Source organism: Rhinolophus hipposideros (assembly GCF_964194185.1).
Source record: "Rhinolophus hipposideros genome assembly, chromosome: 25".
NCBI lineage: Eukaryota > Metazoa > Chordata > Mammalia > Chiroptera > Rhinolophidae > Rhinolophus > Rhinolophus hipposideros.
Window position 1 is genome coordinate 20,222,437 of NC_138071.1, and position 19,506 is coordinate 20,241,942.

The window sequence follows — 19,506 nt, forward strand, 5'->3', positions numbered from 1 at the left end:
CACTTTCAAGTTCCACAAAAAAACCTGAGAGGATATTGATTTTTGATAAGTTGTTAGATCAATTTGGGGAGAATTTATGTTTGTAATGTTGAGTTTTCTAATCCCTAGATGTGCTATTACATTTCTTATTATGTTTTCTTTAGTGACTCATCGAACACTTATTATTTCCATAGGGATTTTGAGCATATTCTCTTAGGAATTTTCTTAGGTGATAGTTTTTGGTGCTGTTATAAATGTCCTATTTTAATTTTATTTTTACCTTTTTATTACTGGTAAATAATTTTTACCTTTTTGTTCATGGTGGAAACAAATGTGTTTAAATACTTATTTTTCAATAACTTTGTTGACTCACACTAACTCTAGTAATGTCACTGTAGCTTTGTTTGGCTCTTCTACATATAGTATCATTTACATGTAATCATATAATATCTGTGAATCACACTTTTTATTTCATCATTCTAATCCTTAAACCTTTTCCTTTCCTTGATTTACTGTTCTGCATAAAATCTTCAGTACATTGTTGAATGAAAGTACCATTGGACATCTTTGTCTTGTTCCTGAGCTCAGAGAGAAAACTTGAAAGATTATACCATTAAATATGAACTTTGCTGTAGGGTTTTTATAGATATATTTTATAAGAATGTTGTTTTGGTATCTTAAACATATAGTAAACATTAATATACTGTATTGTTTTAATAGCCTACTATTCACCCCATTGGTGAGGGCAAGATTCCTACCCTTGGGTTAAGGATGTCTCAACACAACATCCAACACTGGACAGATGAGATTCACAGCAATTTATTAGTCATATATAGTCAGGCCTGGAGAGGAGGATACCACATGCCATGCAAATAACCCACGTGGGGGTTGCATTTGGGGCAGAATGAAGAGCCAGGTACTGTGGGAGGCAGGCTTTGTGTGTACTGGGACGGAAGTGAGGTGCTCCCTGGTTCCCACAGAGGATGTGATTGGCTTGTTTGAATAATTCTGTAAGCGGGCAGGAAGTTGAAACCCACTATTCAAGGATAAGCAGAAACTGTGCCTGGTCCTGTTGATAAAGGAAGGGATGTTTTGTTAGGTAGGGGACCTTATCTGTGGGAGGACAGAGTGGAGGGGAACTTGTGGGGAGACTCCTGAGGCCCTCCCAATTTTATCAGAATTGAGGCAGCATATATTAAACTTTAATTTTACGCCTTAAATCAGCCCATTTATCCCTAATAGCCACAAAAGTTTTTGTTTCTTTAAAATCATGAGAAGATTTTTAAAAACAAACACCTTTTCTGTATCTAGTGAGAAGATAATGTTTTGATCTGTTATGTGGTGAAGTCAGAGAATTGATTTCCTAATAATAACAACAAAATGATCATGCATTCCTAAGGAGACATCTATGTAGTGATGGTATATTATCCTTTTTACATGTTGCAGAATTTGGTTTGCTAATATTTTATGGGTTTTTTTAAAATTTATTTATTGGGGTGACAATTGTTAATGAAATTACATAATTTCAGGTGTACAATTCTGTATTACATCAACTATAAATCCCATTGTGTGTTCACTACCCAGAGTCAGTTCTCCTTCCATCACCATATATTTGATATTTTATGGTTTTTGCTTCTATGTTTATGAGTTATGTGGCCTGTGATTTTCCTTTTTATACTATGAGTTTTCCTGCAGTTATGTGGGCTTCATAAAATGAAGTGCAGAGTGCTACCTTTTTCAATTCTCTGAAAGAATTTTTATAAGATTGGAATTAAAGTATTTCTTGATACATGGTAGCAATCAGGGCTCAGGTTTTTCTTGGCGGGAAGATTTTTGACTCGATTCAATTTTAGAGGCTTATCAATAAGACTCCAGGTTTTCTGTTTCACTTCAGACGCTATGGTAGTTTCATTTTTTTCTAGGAATTTGTATATTTCATATAAATTTTTAATTTTATTGATCCAAGTAGTTCATTACAACTGCGTACTAATTCTTTATATCTGTATCATCTAAAGTTATGATACCCTCTTTCATTCCAGGTGGTGGTTTTATAGGTGTGTGCTCTGCCATCTCGCGTTCATGCATGTGTTCCCTCCTTCCCTACCTGCCTTTCCTCCTCTCTCCCCCCCACCTCCCTCCCACCAGAGGTTTTCAATTTTATTAGTTTCTTTGAAGAACTATAAGGCTTCTATTCAATTTTATTGATTTTATTTTTCTACTTTCTTTGGGTTTATTTTACTATGCATTATCAACTTTTTGAATACTTCTTTTTGTGGTAAAATCAAAATATACATAACAAAATCATTTTCACCATTTTTAAGTGTACAATTCTGTGGCATTTAAGTACATTTACAATGTGGGTAACTAACCATCACCACTATTTTCAGAACTTTTTCATCATCCTAAACTGAAACACTTTACTCATTTAAGCAATAACTTACCGTCCCCTTCTCTGGCTTCTGGTAATTCTCTGTCCTTATGAATTTCCCTATTCTAGAGACCTCATGTAAGTGTAATTATATTTATTCTTTTTTGTCTAGCTTATTTTATTTAGTGTAATATTTTCAAGGTTTATCCATGTTGTAGCATGTAAAAAGAATTTCATTCCATTTCCATTTTATGGATATATAGCCCCTTTTATTTATCCATTCATGTGTTGATGGACACTTGGGTTATTTCCACCTTTTGGCTTGCGCGAGTAACGCTACTATGAATATTGGTGTATAAGTATCTATTTTAGTCCTTGTTTTCAATTTTAGTCCTTATTTTTAATTCTGTTGGGTTTATACTTAGGAGTAGAATTGCCAGATCATATAGTTACTCTATGTTTAACTTTTTGAGGAACTACCAAACTGTTTTCCACACTGGCTACACCATTTTACATCTCACCAGCAATGTACAGGAATCTAATTTCTCCACATCGTCAGCAACACTTGTTTTCCTTTTTTCAAAATTGATAATAGCCATCCTTGTGGATGTGAAGTTGAGATAAGAACGTCACAGGCAATCAGGGATAGGACCACAGTGGAGGACATCAAGGCCAAAGAGAACAGTTGCAAAGCAGCTGACAGGAAAATGTAGAGAAGGGAACTGGGCGGGACATTCCTTGGTGACTGCGAGATCACAGTCCCGGGAACACACCAGACACAGGATCCTACATCCAAGTTGTATTTTATTGTGGTTTTGACAAATGACGAGGGTCATTTCATGTGCTTATTGGCTGTTTGTATATCTTCTTTGGAGAAATGTTTATTGAATTCCTTAGCCTATTTTTGAATTTCTGTTGTTGAGTTGTAGGGGTTCTGTATATATTCTAAATATTAAATCCTTATCAGTGCATGATTTGCACATATTTTCATTCTTGCTGTGGGTTGTCTTTTCACCCACTTGATAGTGCCCTTTGATGTACAATAGTTTTAATTTAGATGAAGTCAAAGTGACATCACCAAAATGGCAGAGTAGGACTCTCTAGGGACACTGAAACAATAAACTGGAAAAAATGACCCGAATCAACTATTTCAGAATCTGGACCTTGATCAGACACTTGCAAGAACTAGGGCAGTGCCTGATAAAAGGAGAGACTGCTGCTCTTTGGTAAGAGGGCTCCAGAAATTTGGGGTTGCGTGTTTTGGTTAGTCTATGAGATCCCTGAGGGCTGGATGCTGTTTGCCGAGACTTAAGGAGACTACCTCCTGCCCCTTTTGGAGCCAGACATTCAAGAAAATCTTTGTTAGGTTACTGGCTGGTCACCAGGTAGCATGGAACATAAATTTAAGTGACCACGCTCAACAAGGAATACATACAAATTTTGCAAAATAGCTTGGAAAAGTCACATCTGGACTGCTCCAGCTATAACAAGCAAAAATCAGTAATCCCCGAAGAGTGGGGAAAATTTGAGTTCTAGAGTTACCATAATAACAAGATCCCTTTGAGTTTATCTTGCTTGGAGTTTGTTGAGATTCCTGGATATGTAGAGTCGTGTTTTTCATCAAATTTAGGAAGCCATTATTCAAATATTTGCCTTTTAGCTCTACCTCTTCTGGGACTCCCATAGTGTGGGATACCATCAAACATACATATACAAGTCCCTCAAGTTCTGCTCATTTTTCTTCATTCTTTTTTGATTCTACTCCTAGACTGGATAATTTCAATTGCCTTATCTTCAGGTTTGCTGATTCTGTTTTCTTCCTGTTCAAATCTGCCATTTCTTTCAAATTCTCTTTTCCTATGAATGAGCTATATTTCCTGGTTTCTTTGTATGCTTTGTAATTTTTTGTTGAGAACTGGACATTTTGATATTGTGGTAACTCTGGAAATCAAATTCTTCCCCTCCTCAGGGATTGATTTTGTTTCCTGTTGAGGTCTTCAGTTGTCTCTTTGTATAGTGACTTTTCCAAACTATTTTTGCAAATCCTTTCTTGCGTGTGTTACTGACATACTATCTTGGTACTCAACCTGTGACATCTCTGAGGTTTCTGTAAATGTGTAGTTTTTTTCATCTGTTTTGTTGTTGTTGTTGTTTTAAGTGTATGTGCCTATTTAAATGTTCTGATAGCTGCCACCAAGAGAATCTGCTGCAGCCTGGGGAAGCTCAATAAAGTCAAACATCCGAGCTTGCCCTCATACTAACCCCCATACTAACCAAATCACACAACGCACAAATTTTAGTATATGTGCTGCCGAAGCGAGCACATAACCCACAAATTTTAGAGTACAAAGTCCTTATTGCCCACCTGGTACCAGCAAGCCACTTTAAGAAAGCCAGCTGCTGTCCCCACATTGCAGCAGGATTAAGGAATTGGGGCATGGTAGCTGGTTCACGCAAGCAGCTTTCTTACCAAAGTTCAGCAGCCTCTCCTGTTACTAAGCATTTCTCTGGTTGCTGTAAACGTTGGAGTGAGTGCTAGGATTCTGAAATAGATTTTTTTCCAGCTTAATGGTTGTATTGCTGGAGGGTCCAATCCCTGAAGCTGTCATGTTTTATGACATCTTTTGCTGCCATTTTTGCTGGTCTTCTAGTTCCTCATATAATTTCAGGATAAATGGGTAATTCTTTTCAGTTAATTTTTAGAGATGCAGTTAGGGTCATTGTCACTGCCATTGGTGGCAAAGGATTTGTTTGTTGAGTATCCTATGAACTCATAGATTTAAAAAAGAATATTGAATGCATTTTAATCAGTCATTATTCCTTTTGCCCTTCAAATTTTCTCAATTTGCTGCAACCTTCTTTCTCTTTAACTATTTCTTGCCTTCTAGCATAACAATCTATCCCAGTCTCACTATGTACGCACCATAAATCTGCCACAGATGGGGAATCAACAGTTTTTCCCCTTTAATGAGGAAAAGGGGTTTAGAAACCAAATAACCAGGATGCTCCTGTGATGTGATCACTTCTAAGCCTTTTGAGACTGGACAGAATTAGGAAATGTGTTTTTAGGAATTCATTTGTGTGTATTGATATTTCTAAGTCAGTTTTACACTTCAAGATTTTTATTTGACTTTTTTGATTTCACATTGTATTTCTTATTCTACTGATAACATTTGCTCTCATAACACAATTAATGTTTATTTAAAGCAACCATTAACAAAATTGTTTCCTTTATCTGCAGAAAATTTATTACTTTCATAACACTACCAATATTATTCTTAATAAATTCTACCTAATGTAGCTTAAAATTGCTTTGCAGTTTTTACTTAAAAAACAAACGTAAAAACTGACAGTATGCTTAATACAGATGCAAATAGCCATCATGAAAAGATGTTAAACCTTAATAAGGAGTATACAAATGAAAACTATACCAAGATAAGTATTTTTCACCTATCAGGCAAAAATCCAAAAGTTTGTTAACATACTCAATTTATGAGACTTTGAGGAACTAAGTATTGCCATACATTTCTAATGAGGATACATTTGGCAGTTTCTAACAGAATTGCAGATTCCTTTACCTTTAACCCACAAACCCCCTTCTAGGAATCTATTTTCAGGGTACACCTGCTATGAGTATAAAGTGATGTGTAGACAAAATTATTCATTATGTCATTTGTAATAGCAAAAAAAATTGGAAATAGAATTTATTGATAAGGAGTGGTTTCCAGGATATAGTGTTAAACGAACAAAAGCAAGCTACGTTACTGTATATATAGTTTACTACTTTTTTACATGAAAATATAAATATATTTGCAAAAAGAACTTCTGGAGAGAGAAAAAGAAAACCGTTACTGGAAGGATAAGCCAACAACATGGTTTAATAAAAATGGTTATCTACAGGGAAGTGGTGTAGAAGGAAATGAAATGGGTAGAAGGAACGCGATAGAAGTGAAATCCAATATACTTTTTAATACAGTTTTTGAGTTTTGAACCATGTAAATGTTTCACATATTCAAAAATTATTTTGAATTTTTAGTTTATAACTAAATAACATTTAGTTATAAACTTATATTTAGTTATAAACTTATAACTAAATAATATTTAGTTTATACCAAAATTAAAGCATAAACTCTAAAACTGTAAATGAACAAGTGAACCTAAAAAAAATATCAACTTGGCAACATAACAGTATATTGTTGGATTTCATTATCTAGTGTGACAGTTTATCTTTCAACTTGTGCATCTTAATTGATCTTTAAAGATATTTAAGCTGGATTTAGAGCTCCGGCTAGATAATTACAGTCTTTTATCTCTTGAAAGATGCCTTTCTATTGTCTTCTGATTTACATCGTTGCTGATGAGAAGTAGGCTGTCAGTCTTAGTTTTGTCTTTTTTGATGATACTCCATCTTTTTCCTTTGCTTTTAAGATTTTTCTTTTCTTTTTTTGGTTTCTACAGGTTTGGTGTAACATATTTAATGTAGCTTCTTTTTAATCTACTTGGGATTCATTCATTTGGAAAACTTGTAGGATTTATCACTTCATTTCTACAAAATTTTTACCCATTATATTTTATCTCAGTACACCCTTTTGAGACAATGATTAAATACTTGTTACGTATTCTATATATATGTATTTCTGGACTCTTGTTCTGCTCCATTGTTTGTATTTCTGTTCTTACATGAGTACCACCCTGTTTTAATTACTTTGCTCTATAGTAAGTATTGAAATTAGATCACTTAAGTCTTCCAAATTTGTTAGTTTTCAAGTTGCTATTCTTGGTCCTTTGCATTTTCATATCAATTTTAGGGTCCGTTTGTCAATTTCTACAAAATGCCTGCTGGGATTTTAATTGAGATTGCACTGAATCTTTAGCTCAGTTTGGGGAGAAGGAACATCTTAACCATATTTAGTGTTCCAATCGAAGAACAATGTCCCATCCATTTGGGTGATCTTTGATTTTTGTTTTGTTGTTTTCACTGTACAGGTCTTACACATGCTGTGTTAAAAGAATCCCTAAGTATTTCATGTGGCTTTTTGTGTGGAAGCCTTACGGTTTTTTACAGATATGATTATGTTACCTGTAAATAATATGCGTAAACAATTTACTTCTACCTTTCCAACCTATTTGCCTTTTATTTCTTCATCTTGCCTTTTTGTGCTAAGACAGCTTGGAATAGAAGTTGTGGGAGCGGACATCCTTGGCTTCTTCCCAATCACACCAGGTACCATTTAGTATTTCATCATTAAATACGTTAGGTGTAAGATTTTCATCAATTTAGGAAGTTTCCTTCTGTCCCTAGGTTGCTGAAAGTTTTTGTCTTTGCATGGGTGTTGAGTTTTTCAAAGATGATGGTAATGGCTTTTCTCTTTTATTTTGTTAATATTGTGAATTACTTTAAGTGATTTGAATGTTCAACCAATCTTGCATTTTTGTAATAAACCCTATATGATCCTTTTTATGTATTTCTGCATTTGATTTTGTGATATTTTGTTTATCATTTTTGTTCATCTTTGTTTATTCATGAGAGATATTGGTCTATACGTTTCTTTCTTTGTAATGATTACGTCTGATTTCAGTATCAGGGTAATAACTGGCCTTATCAAATGAGATAGGAAGTGTTTCCTTCTTCTCTGTTTTCCTTCCAAAAGAGTTGTTTAGAGTTGGTGTTATTTACATGTTTGATGGGATTTACCAGCGGAACCCTCTAGGTCTAGACTTTTCTTTGTGGGCAGTGTTTTTAAAATCTAAATTCAATTTCTTTAATTGATACAGAGCATTGCTGTTTTCTGTCTCTTCTTGAGAAGATTTTGATAATTTTGTCTTTCAAACAATCAACACATTTAATCAAGATGATCATAATTTCCCCAATACTATTTTTTAAGGTCCGTGGACCCTGTAGAAATGGCCTGTCTTATTTCTGATTTTGTTGTTGTTGTTTTTCCCCTTAATCATCAGTCTTGCTAGAGGTTTATTACCTTTTACAATTCCCCTGACCTCTGAACTGACTTTGGTTTTGTTGATTTTTCCCTTTATTCCTATATTCTTGTTTTTCTCTCATTGCTTTCTGCTTATTTTCTTCTACTTTGAGATTAATTTGCTCTTCTTTTTGTAGCTTCTTGAGGTGGAAGCTTAGATCATTGACTTTTAGACCTTTCTTCATTAACACTTGGGTTATTTGGAAGTTGTTCAATTTCCAAATATTTGGGGATTTTCCAGTTGTGTCTGTCATTGATTTCTGAGTTTATCTCATTATGGTCATGAAACATATGACCATATTTTGTGTTTTTAGTTCTTTTAATTTATTCATACTTGTTTTATAGCCAGCATATGTTATATCTTGATGAATATTCCATTCACACTTAAAGAATAGGCATTCTGCTATTTGTTCTTTTTTTTTTTTTATATCCGGACTGATTTTCTGTCTGCTGCTGTATTGATTATTGAGAGGAGAGTTGAAATCTCCGAACTATTATGTAGATTTGTCTGTTTCTCTGTTGAGTTATATCATTTTTTTAAAAAATCACTTCCATTATATAATAAATACATAAGACACAAAGAAAGCCCAAGAAAGCTGTTAGTTCCAGAGTTGGTAGTTTAGGTGGAATCGAAGAAAATAAGCCTTTCCCGTCTCCCAGGGAAACAAGGGGTGAGAGGACACGGAATATGACTGGTGAACCCAGGGCTGGGGCCACGTGCGGTCTAGTTCTCTACAAGGCAAAGTGCTGATTTTCCTTGTCACAGTCCTGGCCTTGCTCCATGGTCAGCCTGCAGTTCTCAGAACTCGTCCAGTTCCCAGAATGGCCTCATCCTTCAGTTTCTTAACATTTTCACTCAGGGGAGAAAGGTCACTTACCCTGACCTGATGTCAGAATCTCCGGAGTTGTCATCCTGCAGGATGGTGAGGGGAGATCACCCTAGTACCGTGCTGTTTAATTTCCGTCTGTTGCGCTAAGAACCTGGAGATCGAGTGTCTCAGGGTCTAAAGGGCTTGTCTGAGCCCTGGCTGGTCATAAGGGTTTCTGAGGACTGTCCTGTTTCCTCCTTGGAAAACACCTGCTTGGAGGGCAGCTCAGTCTGACTCCAAGATGGCATCTGGTCCTCAAGGGAAAACTGGGTGCCCAGGGGCACGTCCAGTTCAGAAGAGGAAGGTGCTTCTAGGGGCAGAACAGACTCTGAGGGAAGGTTTGATTTGGGGGCTTCAGTTTCAAATACTTCCCTCAGCTCTTTCTTCAGTGGGCTTGGGGCCTCTGCACTGCTGGTCTTTATAGGTGTCCATGCAGTGCCAAGGGCAGGAGAGCCAGGCTCGGAGTCCTGGCCTGATGAGGACTCCACTGCTCTCTGCTGGTAGGTTGGCTGTGGAGAGCTCTCCTCCTGGATGGCAGCGTGCAGGATGCCGACTCGAGGTCTGCCACTCACTCTAGGTCTGCCACTCGTGTGTGTGTGTGTGTGTGCGCGCGCGCGCGCGGTGGAGGCCGCCTGCAGTGACTGATGCTCAACTAGGAGTAAGAGGGTGGGGCAGGGCCCGGGCGGGCAAGGAAGGCATGCCACGCCCCAACTCTACCTTGGGGTACACCGCAGCTGGAGCCTCGGAGTTGTATCAGGTTTTACATTGTGAGTTCTGAAGCTCTGAGAATTTGGTGCGTTTGCATTTAGGGTTAACATGTCTTCATGAGGAATTGGGCCTTTTCGTGTACACCATTCCCACTTTATCTCTTGTAATAGTCCTGGTTCTGTATTCCCCTCTGATATAAAGTCCTCCAGGCTTCATGTGCTTGTTGTTTGAATGTGTATCTACTTCCATCCTTTGGTTTTTTAACCTGTGTGTGTATTTGAGTTGGGTCTTGCAGTTAGCTTTTAGTTGGGTCTTTGTTATATACACATATAAGTATGTTTAAGTAGCAAACCATCAACGGTATTGACAGGACCATGGACAGAGCACTCTTTTGTGTTAGGTAGATCCTTTCCTTTTTCTCCCATGGATGTTGAAATATAGTTGCCTGGCTCGTAGCGATCCATCTCATGGTCCAATCATTTAACTCACTGTGTCTGTGATCCACGGTGTGTAATAAGGTTTTAAATCCACATGCATTTCTTTTGTGGAGGGGGACAGTCGAGTTACAAACCATCCCTGGTACTTAATATCAAAGCATAAGCCCCACATTATGCTTCGGTTTAGAAACTAAAACGTCACAAAAGGGAGATAGCAAATCATATTCACATTTCAAAACCCCAAATCTGTAAACATTTAATTTGTAAAAAAAATAAAACCAGATCTTAGTAAGTTCATTTTAAGTCCAGTTGCTTTTTAAGTGTATAATTGGTGATTTATCATTAATTTCCTATATCAGTCATGTTTTATGAGCTTACTATCTAAATGTGTTTCATGATTTCATTTAGCAAATGTGGACACTTATATTTAGATGGGTAATGAATAGGTAACTTTAACAGTTCTTTTCCTTTAAAATGCAGAAAAACATAATACTAACGTGTTAGTTGTTTCAAATTGATTAATACATAGTTGATTTCCTTGTCTACCTTGTTCTCAGCACATTCTTTATTCTTACCTTTTGGTATCAGCAAAGAGAAGCAATTTATAGCATTTGTACTCGTCCATTTTGCTTTATTGTTTCTTCTTAATTAGAGTTGACTCCCTGCTTGCCTTTCAGATTTTATATTTTCCCTTTTCAAAAATGAGAGAGTTGAATTATGTTTCTACAGTATTTCCACTCATCCCAGGATAGTGTCTCAAAGTATCATTCTCTTCATACAAGCATTCAGGTATTTAGTGTATAATATGCAGTGCCTGGTTTTTCTTGTATTAATAAGGTACATTTTCAGCTTGGAAATGAAGTTTGGGTAGAGACACGAATTTGATTCACTAACATTTAGTCCCATTGTTCCTTGTTAGGTAGAGATACATCTATGAGTCCGAATTCATTTGTAGCCTAATAAATCATACTTTAAGGTAATAAGGTAGGTTAGGTCATGCCGGTTCTTTCAGGAGTCAGCTGTTACCCGATTTTAATTGAGGGCACAGGGTTTAAAGCACAGGTTTACCAACTAGCCTAGCATCTTTAGGCTCTTTTTATACATTTATTCATAGAATCCTTATAACCGTCTTGCATCAAATTTGTTCTAAGAAGCCTGAAATATTGAGCACAGTAACTGGAATACAGTAAGTTCTCAATATTGTTACCAAGCTCACATTCGCTGCTTGCCGCTCATGAGCCAATGATGGAGAGACAAGGGCTGGTGGAAAGAAAAGTAGGTTTATTCAAAATGCCAGCTTTCTGGGAAGATGGCGGACTATTGTCTCAAAGACTACCTTCCCTGTTCCTAGAACCACCAGAAGGTTTTATAGGTACATAAGAAAAGGCAGAACAAAGGAAAGGGGAAGTTAGGTGATTCCTTGATGCTGATGTCTGGAAAAAAGCCTCCTGGAGTCTGGTTCATTCTGAATTTCAGTTATCTCCACACAGTCGGAACGGTGGCTCGTTTGTCATCTTGCAGCCTGGTTGCTGGTGCCCAGATATGTAAGGGCTGAAACAGTTTCTTTCGAGTCAGTGTTCTGGTGATTAACCAAATTACCGAGGTGTGCATGTAACTTCACAAAAACAGAGTAATTGACTCAGGCAGGAGGGGAAGGAAACAAGGAAAAGAGAGAAGAAAAGGAAAAATAAACTAGATTGTCAGCTCTTGAAAAATACACTGTCACCCTTACAACATGACAACCATTATCATCATGATTATCACGTACAGTTGTTTTATAGAAGATGAAATAGAGGCTCAGAAAGACTATTTAGAGGTTATAGAGCAATTAATAAAGAGGAGTAATTTAGGTCTGTATGGCTTTAAAGTCCATGCCGTATCTTTTTAAATCCATGTACACAAGATACAGCATAGGTAGGATTCAAATACTAGATTTGACACTTAGTAGTTCTATGGCCCTGGGCAGACCATGGTGGTTAGTTTCCTGATCTGTGAAATGGGGGATAATACTTCATGCATCAGAGCTGGGTTGCTGTGAGAGTTACTTGTTCTCAGGCTCCCCTCTAACCCTAGAACAGTGCTCTGACAAAAGCCAGCAGGTCTTTGGGCCTGAGCTTTCATTTGCACCTGGTCATCTCCATGTGCTCTTCTTACACCTTGGAAGTGGTTTGGTTCAGGAAAGATGGAAGGATTGAAGTTAGTATTCGGAGGGGAGCTGCCGCTTCTTTCCTTCTTCCTGTGTGGAGCCACTATCCAGAATTTGGTGTTAATTATTCCCTTGCTCTTTTAAAATAGTTTATTAGCTCTGTATGCTTTCCGATATAATATTTGAATTTGACTATTTTTGAACTTTAATAGACTATAATGTATTCTTCTGGGACTTACTGACTTTCCTCAATGTTATATTTTGGGGGATTCAGTCATGTATCTGTAATTTAAGTGCATTGATTTCATTGCTGTGTAGTATTATTTGAATATACCAGCCACATTATTGTGTTGCAACTGTTGATGGGCATTTAGGTTGTCTCCAGTTATGGGGACAACTGGACAATTTTTATGCACAATGCTGCTGTGAACATTCTGGCATATGTCCCCTGATGCGGAGGTGTAAGAGTTTCCCCATGGTGGAATTGTGGATCACAGGATGTACATTCCTAAGGGAGTTCATTCATTCTTTCACTAAATACTTATTGGCACTGTGATGCGCCAGGTACATTTTTAGGTGCTTTGGAATATTGATGAACTAAATAAAAATCTCTGCCCTTGCGGAGTTTATATTTTACTTGGGATATGCAGACAATAAATAGTAACTATAAATAAATGAAATAGAAGGATGAAAAGTTCCAGGAAGAAAAGAATTAAAGAAGGATAAAGGTTGTGCAGGCAGGTGGGTGGGAATGCAGGAGTTCTGAAAGGTAGCATTTGAAAACAGATTTAAAGGGAGTTATGCACTATTAAAAATTTCAACCTCATTAAATAAATACCAAAAAGAGGCAACCACAGCCATCAAGCACACAATGAATGATTAAAGTGAAAATCTCCATATTCTCAGGGAATTATTTTTGTTTAGTTAATTGGGTTTTAATCACTCCAGTTTCTGGAAGGATATTTTCTAGATGCTAATCTTTACTAATTTGTACAGAGGAAGTATAAATGTACTCAGACGTGTCTAATAGAAATGACATTTCCCCACTAACTTTGTGGGTAAAAAGGTATTGTTGAATTAGCATGTATATGGCTTTAAATTCATTTAGGTAAAATTCACTACCATACACAAATGGGATTCTTAACTCTTGGACTAATATCCTGTCACAATGTTGTTACTTATTAAAGTATGATTTTCTAAGACGTTATCGTCAAGTGTAGTAGTACAGAGCCCGCACTCAGTTAGCCAGGGGTTCAGATTACAGCTTCACTATTGTGTGGCCTTGGTCAAATTCACCAGATTTTCTCATTTCCGTTTCTTCAACTGTATGAGGGTAAAGCAGTACATGTAATGAGAGCACTACATAAATGTTAGTTTATTTGTGTGGGATTTTTTTTAACTTTTTATTTGGAAATCATAGATTCCTGGGAAGATGCAGAGAGGCCTTGCATACCCAGTTTTTCTCAATGATTACAGTACAGTATTTTAAACCCAGAAAATTAACCTTAGTACAGTAGTGTGTATAGTTCTGTGCCACTTGATCACGTGTACGTTCAGATAACCAACAGCACAGTCAAGATACAGAGCTATTCCATCACTGCCAAAGCTCTGCCTCATGTTACCCCCAGCAGTCGTATCACCATGTTCTCTCCCCTCCCCCATCGTTCCTCATTTCAGACAAAGCACTAGTCTGTTTTCCACCTCCATAATCTTGTCATTTTGTGAATGCTATATAAATGGAATTATTCATAAGTGACTTTTTGAAATGGGCTTTTTCTCATTCAGAATGATATCCTTACGATCCATCCAATTTTTGCATATATTAATATTTGGTTCCCTTCTATTGCTGACTAGTAGTCCATGATATTGCATGTACCATGTTTTATTGGACCTTTAAGTTATTTAAGGAGATTTGGGTTTTAAGTTTTAGTTTCTTAGATTTTTAGATTTCTTTTAGATTTTTAGTTTCTTAAGAATAATGCTGACTTAAGATGTTTATGTTCAGATTATTGTGTGTACCTAAGTTTTTTCTCTGGGATGCCCAGGAGTGAGATTACTCATTCATATGATAAACATTATGTTTAGGTTTTTTTTTTCTTTTTCTTTTCTTTTCTTTTTTATTAAGAAACCGCCAATATATTTTCTAGAGTGGCTCTACCATTTTACACTCCTACTGGAAATGTATGAGAGATCAATTTCTCCACGTTTTCGCCAGCATTTGGTACTGTCACTACTTTTTTGTTTTAGCTGTTTAAATAGCTATGTGTTGATATCCTGCCATGATTTTAATTTGCATTTACTCGATGGCTAGTGATGTGGAACATATGTGCTTATTTGCCATGAATATATCATCATCAGTGAAATGGCTCTTCATGTCTTTTGCCCATTTTCTAATTGGGTTTTTGTTTTTTATTGAGTTTTGAGAGTTCTTTATATACCATGTTTCCCCGAAAATAAGACCTAGCCAGACAATCGGCTCTAATGCGTCTTTTGGAGCAAAAATTAATATAAGACTCAGTCTCATTTTACTATAATACCGGGTACAATATAACATAATGTAACATAATATAACATCGGGTCTTATACATCCTTTCCACAGGTCCTTTGCAAAGCACGGCTTTTTCATTTTAATGAAATAAAATTTATATTTTTCTAATATGGATTGTGTTTTTGATATGTCTAAGGACTCTTTAACAAATCTAGGTCCTTAAGATTTTCTTCTATTTTCTTCTAAGGGTTTTATAATTTTAAGTTTTACATTTAAGTCTGATCCACTTTGAATTAATTTTTATGTAAAATGTGAAATTCAGGTTTTTTGCCTATGAATATATTATCATCAGTTTCTCTAGCACAATTTGTTGAAAATGACTTTCCTTCTTCTACTGAATTGTTTTCACATCTTTGTCAGAAATCATTTAGGCTTACTTGTGTGGATGTATTTCTGGGTGATCTGTTCTGTTCCTTTTCTGTATGTGTCTTGTCTATCCTGCCAATACTAGCCTGTCTCAATTACTATACCTATATAAGTCCTAAAATTGGAGAGTCATTCTTGAAATTAAAACTGAAAAATTGGTTTTCTTTTTCAAAATTGCTTTAGCTCTTCTAGTTCCTTTCCTTTTCCGTAAATCTTTGAATAGTCTTGTCTATATCTACATAAAATCCTGTTTACGATTTCGATAGGAATACATTAGCCCGTTAATCTATTTGGGGAGAATTGACATCTTTACTACAATGAATCTTCCAGTCCATGAACGCAGTCTATCTCATCAGCATTTTGTACTTGTCAGCATAAATATGTTTTTGCACCTCTTAAAAATCAGGTTGGCCCTACTTGTGTGGGTTTATTTCGGGCCTGTTCTGTTTCATTCATCTACTCATTCTATGTGTCTACCTCTTGGTCAACAACACACATTCCTGATTACAGTAGCTATATAATAAGACTTAAGATTGGATAGAGCAATTTCGTTATCCTTCTTTTCAATATTGATTTAGCTGTTGTGCATTTGCCTTTCTATATAAATCTTAAAATAACCTTGTATAAATTTACCGAAAAAATGTTGCTGGGATTTTATTAGGAATTGTGTTAAACCTGTAGATCACACTAAGGAGAACTGACATCTTGACTGCTTTGGTTATCCCTATCCACGAATGCTCTGTCTCTCCATTTGTTTGGGTTGTCTTTGATTTCTTTCACCACCATTTTGTGGTTTTCAGCATTGAAGTGCTGTACATGTTTTGTTAGGTTTATACTTAAGTATTTCATTTTGTTTAGAGCCAATTCCCATATACCTATAGGGCTTTTCAGTTTATATCATCTTGGATGAGTCATGGTAGTTTGTGCTTTTTGAGGAATTGGTTCATTCCACTTAACATTGATCTGAGTCGTGTTCTTATTATTGGCCTTTATCCTTGTTGTGTTTCCATGGTCAATAGCGATGCTCCCTTTTTCATTCCTTGTGTTTGGTAAGTTGTGTCTTCTCCTTTGTCTCTTTCAGTCTTGATGGAATGGAGGCTTGTTCATTTTATTGACCTTTTCAAATAACCAACTTTCTGTTTCATGCACTTTTCAGTTTTTAATTCCGTGATTTCTGCTTACATTTATTATTTTCTGTCTCCTTTGATACCTGGAGGGAGAGAGCCGCCTCCTTACTGGTGGATGGCATGGGAGTTCAGGCTCCACCAGGCCTCTCTTGATACCTCCCCTGGCTGGTAGGGGCATGGATGCCCATTGACTGCTCTCCCTGTGTTCTTCATCCACACGTCTAAGGATTGGAGACATAGAGGCAGGGAGGTTACTGTAGGCAGTAATAAACGTCTTGACTGTCTAATAGGCTTCTTCTGATGCCAACACTACACAGAGGTGGAGGGGTATCCCGTTACTGCGCTGGAGGCGCAAGTTCAGGCTCCTGTCACATAACCGCAGAGGATCTGCCCCCCCCCCCCCCCCCCCAAGTGCCGCAGAGCTGAACGCTTAACGTCGAGGTTTACAGCGAAGAAATTGGAGCCTTTTATTTGCAGGGCGCCAAGCAGGGAGAACGTGAAGCTCTCCCTTGCTTAGCACCCAAATTCCCAGATGGCTTTTAATCAAGGGTTTTTTATGGCAAAGATTGAGGGTTAGAGGGTCGCGCGCGAAACTAGTTAGTTCTTGTGCAAGCTTCCGCAGTTTTCTCGTCTGGTTAATATAGTTCCTGACGTCATCTTTTCTGGAGCCTTCCTCTCTGGTCAGGTGATCTATTGGAATTTCGCAAAACATCTCATGATTGCGCATCAGTGATGTTATCTTTAAAGCAAAAGGCAGAAACTAAACGTCTTGTGGCCTTTGTTATTGTTTAAGCTGTCATTGCTGTATGCTTAACTAGCTACATTTTTCTGTTATCGCAAAGTGTACCTTTAAACATTTTTCCTAGAACTTGCTTTACAAGCAGGCCTCCAGGACATGAGTAGCATACTTAATCTTTGACCATAAGCTATGTGACAACCAAGGCAATCAACATTTAATTAAAGCCTATACCTATGACCTACCTACCCTGTTTCCCCAAAAATAAGACTTACCTGGAAAATCAGCTCTAATGCGTCTTTTGGAGCAAAAATTAATAATGAGACCAGGTCTTATTTTACTATAAGACAAGGTATAACATAATACCCGCTCTTACATTAACTTTTGCTTCAAAAGACGCATTAGAGCTGATTGTATGACTAGGTCTTATTTACGGGGAAACAAGGTAGTACCTACACATGTTTAGTGTTAACTGTGGTTCACTCTCCATTTGAGTTCCAGTGACACTGCAGGGGGCCTGGTGGGGATCAAATCCCCTGCTCCCCCACCCGGCTTCTCTGACACACCCAACAGGGGGTAGTTCAGCACTGGTCTGTGCCTGGCCAAGGTGGAATTCTAGGCTTCCCACTGGGCCTTTGCTGGTGGGAAAGGGAACATCGTTTTTTTTCTGCGGTGTTTGGCTAAAAGTGTTCCATCTTGCCAGGTTGCCCTTTTCCTACTTCTTTGGCTAGAGAAGAAGGCTTTTTGTTTTGTTTTATACCTGTTGGTGTTTCTGGGATGGTGGCGTCATGAACATCCACTTTGGAACATATAAAGTCTCTAGCCAGTCTGCTGCCCTCTAACTTTTACAGTCTTGTTGTGATTGATTTATATAGAATGTCTATAGAGTTTGTAGCTGTACTTATTTGGAGGAATAGGGAACGTGTTTGCAATCTTTTTCTTCTGTGAAATGCATTGTCACATTGACAGATTTTAATTACTAATTCTTAGTCAGTATCATGTGTTGGACAGATCTTTCAGTTTGAGGCTTAGCATCTCACTTTTCTTCATAGTTATCTTTTGACTAGCTGTAGTTTTTAACTATAGTGAAGTTGAATTCATTACTTTCCCTTGTGCTCTTTTTTTGTTTTCTTGCTTAAGAAGTTCATACCTGCTGTAAGGTTACACAGATAGTCTCCTGTATTTTTTTTGTAAAAGTTGTAAAGCTCTTAATCTATCCAAAAGAATTACTTTTTGAATTGAATAAAGTAATGATCTGATTTCATTCCCCTCCCGCTATCGAGAACTATAGTACCATGAAAAATTCATCTTTTTTCCTACTGATTTCTAGTACATTTGTCATATATAAAATGTACATACGAGTACATGTGAGCCTGTTTTTGGTATGCGTCTTCTGTTCCACTTTGGTTTATCCTTACGTAAATATACCATCTTAATTACTGTAGTCTTACAGTAAGTCTTATTATTTGGTAGGCATGTCCTCCAGCTTGTCAAAATTCTATTGAAATTAAAACTACATTGAATCTATAGATTTGTTTGGGGAAACTTGCCATCTTCACTGTCATGAACATGGTTTTTTCATTACTGAGGTTTTGGTTTTTGCTTCTTTTAGTATTTATTTATTAATTTTGTTTTTTCCCCCTTCTTCCGCCTCCCCCCCTCCACACACACACTCCAGTTCAAACCATTGTTTCTCAGTTTAGTTGAGCTCCCTGGCAGTCACAGCAGCCCCGCCCTGGGGCAGCTCAAGGCAGCCCAGCTCCAGGGAGAGCTGTTGTTCACAATCTTAACTGTAGAGGGCACTGCTTACTGGCCCATGGGGAATCGAACTCCCGACCTCAGCATTAGGAGTATGGCGCTCCAACCACTTAATCCAGTGGGGATGGCCCAGTAATTTTTTTAAGGTTTCTAAAGATAGCTTGACAATTTTTTTCCACATGGCCTTATACATTTTAAAAAACGTATTCTTAAATATTAATATATTTTTGTTTCTATTATAAAATGGATTTTTTTAAATTTAAAATACTTGTTTATAGCTTGGATATACAAATGAAATTGATCTTTAGATTATATTGTATTCGTTTTTATGCATTTCATCTTACAATACTATATCTGAGAACCTTATTCCAGTCTCCTTGGAACAAATTACAGCCAGAAGTTTATATTAGATTTTTAAAAATGTAATTAAAAATTTAGCTTTTTAACTCATAATTATTTATTGTTTTACTAAGTACTGTGAAAGAT

The 19,506-nt window shown here is 36.9% G+C and overlaps 1 protein-coding gene and 1 pseudogene across 3 annotated transcripts in view; one reads left to right on the plus strand and one right to left on the minus strand.

The window, feature by feature from the left end:
- TRIM24 (tripartite motif containing 24) overlaps nucleotides 1-19,506 on the plus strand; it is an 82,706-nt gene that overhangs the window by 13,510 nt on the left and 49,690 nt on the right. The gene's annotated exons all lie outside the window — the stretch shown is intronic.
- LOC308492826 (cell division cycle-associated protein 3-like) lies at nucleotides 9,058-18,052 on the minus strand (annotated as a pseudogene). The gene is made up of 2 exons: nucleotides 18,023-18,052; nucleotides 9,058-9,721 (listed from the first exon to the last, which is right to left on the minus strand). The product of its transcript is annotated as a cell division cycle-associated protein 3-like (transcript).